Source organism: Hyperoodon ampullatus (assembly GCF_949752795.1).
Source record: "Hyperoodon ampullatus genome assembly, chromosome: 13".
NCBI lineage: Eukaryota > Metazoa > Chordata > Mammalia > Artiodactyla > Ziphiidae > Hyperoodon > Hyperoodon ampullatus.
This window is the reverse complement of record NC_136926.1, coordinates 89776087-89780628: the sequence shown is the minus strand read 5'-3', so window position 1 is coordinate 89780628 and position 4542 is coordinate 89776087. Positions and strand designations below refer to the sequence as shown.

Here is a 4542-nt window from a genome sequence, read left to right as displayed (position 1 = left end):
ACTTAACTCCCATGGCCTCTGCAGTGGTACGTCTGAGTTTTCTGTTTCTGCCCCTGTACCAAACAGCTCTGGTGTAATTCCTCGTTCCTTCCTCCACCCACCCCCACCAACCCGTCCCCTTACCTGTGGTCCGTAGCCCTCTGCTCCGCGCTCGGATGCTGCTGGGGTGCCAAGGACCCACAGGATGGGTCGTTCCCAGCCGCCGGGCGCTGGCTTCCTAGAACCCCGCCAGCTCACGTGGCGCTAACAGCTAGGAGCCCCAAGGATGCCCCGTGCCAGGTGTGCTCTGGCTGGGACGCCCACTTCCGGGACACGCTCCTCCGGGAGAGGCACGCAGACCACTGCCACGCTCAGGTGACCTGCAGCCAATGCCGAGCAAGACCCACACAGGCGGTGCCGCGTCCGCACGGTGCAGCACAATCTCGGCGCTCCAGGCACGGGCACCAGGGGTCGGGCGTCTCCTCTCCTGAGAGGCCGCTAACGATGCCCCGGGGCATGGGCCCCTGTGGCACGGAGACCACTCCAGGCTGGACTCACCGCCAACGCCACCAGGAGGAGCGTTTGGTGGGACTCAGCAAACAACCCAATGTTTTAAATGGAAAAAGGACTTGAAAGATCCTTCTCCAGATAAGACATATAAATGGTCAGCAAGCACATGAAGAGATGTTAATCATCATCAGTCGTGATGAAATGCAAGTTAACACCACAACGCCGACCCCTCCACACACTAGAAGGCCTACAATCAAGAAAGCTAAAAATAACAAATGTTGGCAAAAATTTAGAGAAACTGATACAAAATTTCCCACAGGGAAAATGAGTAAGTTCCGGAAGTGGATGCTGAGAATATTTGTACAACATGAATGTAGTTAATGCCATAGAACTGTATGCTCAAAATGATTTAAATGGTAAATGTTATGTTATGTGGGGGGGTTTAACATAATTTAGCCCCTGCTTTATACCAGACCCCAGAGTCAAAGCTTCTCATCCATTTTCTCACTTTTACTTAACCTCCTAGGATCTTCACACACCCATTTAACAGACGAAGCTGAACCTGAGAGGTTAAACTAAGTGACTTGCCCAAGGCTCACTCGGCGAAGTCTACACTATTCAATGTTACTGTATTTACTGAACACCTGCTAGAGCACCTACTGAGCAATACCTCCAGCACCTGCCAGAGACGTTGTGGGAAGACCAGGATGAACGGGGGCTGAAAGCAGATTACAAAACATGGGTAGATCCTGGGGCCCTGCTCTCAAACACTGAAGTTTCTTGGAGTGGAGGGGATGGCCTGTGCCACCCTTGTGGAGCCTTTTATTCCACGCCACCGCACCCCCACAGAGGAGGGAAGCAGCTGGCCTGATACTGAATATTAGCTCAGCTGGGAGGAGTCCTGGGGCTTTGAAGAAGGCATCTCCTGCCCCACTCCCCACATTGCCCCCTAGAGTCCAGTATGTGGGCACAAGCATCCCTATGGCGGGGCAGGAGGCACATCTCATGGCACCCCTCTCCTCCCGCCCTGCAGTAATGACACTGTAGCCATACACCCGCCAGAAGGACAATGAACTCTCCTTCTCTGATGGCACCATTATCTGCATCACCCGCCACTACTCCGATGGCTGCTGTGAGGGCATCGGCTCAGAGGGGTTTGGATTCTTCCCCGGGAACTATGTGCAGCCCAGCTGCTGACAGCCTGGGACCTCTGGGATGCTGACCCAAGCACCGCCTTGAGTGAGCCTCTTGAGTCCCACACCAAAGCCTGCTCCAGTCAACACTGGACCAGTCCGGCACGCCTCCTGGGCTGTGAGCTGTGTCTGTTCCTTCCCCCCATTGCAGTGGGATGGCGTCCTGGTAAAGACAGAGGAGGTACCCAGAGGCCTGCTGGAGACAGGAAAAAACTGGAAGCCAAGGAGTTTCGTGACCTTACCCACAGGGAACCCTTACGCCATGCAAGACAGGGTCTCAGCTGCAAGTGCCAACTTTGAATAAAATTCTGATGACCTCCTGATGATTGCCCTGCAGGGCTAGCGGGCCGAGGGACTGAAACGCAACCCACCTGTAAGGCTCCCGCTCATTGAGCCTCCTCTGCCTGCCCTAAGCAGCAGTATCTCCCATCTCCTCGGTGCTCACTGAGCCCTCCACACTAGACCCGTGCCCCTCTGCGAAGGTGGGCCGCACCCTGCTCTTTTGCCTGTTGCCTGCTTTGTTATGTATTCAGTCTTGGTTCCCCAGGCTGGGCACTCCTCCAAGAGTGGGGACCGGCTCCCTCACTTAGGTGGGGCTCTCTGAGAGCAGAGATCACCTCGCCCTTATCCCCCCAGACGGCAGCGTGAGACACCTCGCTCACCTCCGCCCCTTCACCTCCTTCACAGCTCTGAAACCACAAGAGGGAGGTGGGCCTTGGGTTTCCACTGGCTCTGCTTTAAAGCATCATGGCTTTCTGTTCCATACGGGAGGAGGGGGACTCAAAAGGCCCAGTCAGTGGGGCGACTTTGGTTAAGTCCCTGGTTTCTTGCTGCATAGACGAGGCTGGGGTGCAAGGAGACATTTTCGGGCTCTGTGAGGTCCCTGGCTGGCCAGAACCGAGCCCCGGAACAGTGTGCTACCTCTTTCCACCAACAGGAGGTGACTATTCCCTCTAGCTTTTTATCCTGTGGGGATGCTAACAGGGTGGGGGGGCGGGGGAAAGGCAAGGAGTGTAGTGTAGGGTCACAGTAGGTAAAGCAAGATCTAGGCCTGGGACCATCAGCAAGGAGCGCCACCTCTCTCTGCGAGGAGTCCGGTGCGGGGGAGGTCGGGGTGGTGCATTTCGGGGCCTGGGTCCCCTGGACAGAAGACTGGAGGAGGGAGGCCATGCAGCCCAAGGCAACAGTTAACTGCACCGCGGCGGGACATGTTCCTTCTTGACCCTGACAGGGAACCCTGTCCTCCCAGCTGGGAGGACAAGGTTTGTGGAAACACTGCTGCCTGCTCAGATATGCGCGCCACCCTGGTGCGGCCAGACTCTGGAATTCGCTTGCAGTGGGAATGGGGGAGGCAGCCAAGCTGGGTTAACTGCACAGATGGGGACAGCTCCCAACTCCCTCCTCCAGTCCCCAAATGGACCAACCTGGGATTCCAGGAAATCCCGGAGGGATATACCAAAACGAAAGGGAAAGGGAGTAATACAACTAGCTTTCTCTTTCCCGACCCCCACCGCCCCACCCCCTCCCCGCCCAGGTGGCCCCTGCAGGCCACGTCCTCAGCACCTGATGCAGGTGTAGGCGCACTTCAGTGGAGATTTCCCAGGGCACCACCCTGTCGAGGAAGGAGCTGGGCTCGGCCTTCTGCGCCTCCTGCATAAGGCGGTGCATGGGGTAGTGGTGGCGCAGGAAGGCCACTTCACCGCCTGCCAGTAGCCCCATGGGGCAGAAGTCGTTGGCGCCGTCGCTCACGTACAAAAGGCACTCGAAGGGCACGCCGTCGTGGGCCTGCTCGCGCAGATAGTCGCTGAGCACCTTGTGCTGGCACATGTTGGCGGGGCAGCGAGCGCAGCTGTGCGTGTGGAAGGGCTGCAGCGCCAGCAGCCCCCAAGGGTCGGGCCCCAACGGGTTGCTGAAGATGTGGCGGAACAGGCCGTGGTGACCGGCGGCGCACAGCACACTCTCCACGCCAAAGGTGTTGGCGTCTGAGATGAGAATAACCTCAAAGCAGGCGCCCTGCTTGGCCACAAACTGCAGCAGCTCGCCCGCGCCGGGCAACAGGGGGATGGCCTCGTAGATGGCGCGCAAGTCCCGCGGCCGCACGCCCTGCTCGCCCAGGTACTGGAAGACGCGCTGCATGTACTCGTTGTAGAAGCCCTCGCGCTAGGTGGCACGCAGGCTCTCAGGCAGCCGCTGGCCCGCCGCGGCAAGCGCACGACGGAGTCGTCGCTGTTTTCGTCCACGATAGTCTCGTCCAAGTCGAAGGTCAGGAGGAAGTGTGGCGCGCCGGGCGCAGCCATCCCGCTCTCCTCTACCAGCTTTGTCCTGAGCGACCAAATCCTTTTGTGGTCACCAAAGAGTCCCTCAGAGGAAAGCGGGACAGGACCTCTGAGCTCCTCCTGCAGGGTGGGGAGCGGCGGCTGCGGAGGTCTGTCCCGGCTGAGTCTGGAGTGTCGAGAGTGGGGAGAGGGCCGAGCTGAGGTATTTGGGCGGAGGATGGAGCAAGGGGTGCTCACGGGAATTGGAGGGGACGCTGCGTCTTATCCATCCCCGGATTTCTGGGCTCCGGCTCTCACGAGTCCTTCCAGTCCAGAGGGTCCGTGAATGCTGTGCATCTGGGCCGTTCCCTCCACTTGCCCCCCATCCCCATGTTATGTATTTTTAACCACAATTAAAAAAATGAATGAAACACTGATAATATGTTACAACGTGGATAAACATTGAAAACATTCTAAGTCAAAGAAGACATACTGAAAAGGCCACTCATATCACAACCATCTTGTGTGCTTTAAATCCATAGCAGTTTTGAAAGTGAGGGGAAGGGACTTTCCTGGTGGTCCAGTGGTTAAGACTCTGTGCTCCC

The 4542-nt window shown here is 57.5% G+C and overlaps 1 pseudogene across 1 annotated transcript; it reads right to left on the bottom strand.

Annotated features, from left to right (window-relative positions):
• Positions 1 to 350: 350 nt before the first annotated feature.
• On the bottom strand, positions 351 to 3979 carry LOC307062498 (phosphoethanolamine/phosphocholine phosphatase-like; annotated as a pseudogene). Its single transcript has 2 exons — positions 3246 to 3979; positions 351 to 503 (listed from the first exon to the last, which is right to left on the bottom strand). The product of its transcript is annotated as a phosphoethanolamine/phosphocholine phosphatase-like (transcript).
• Between the last annotated feature and the right edge of the window lie 563 nt (positions 3980 to 4542).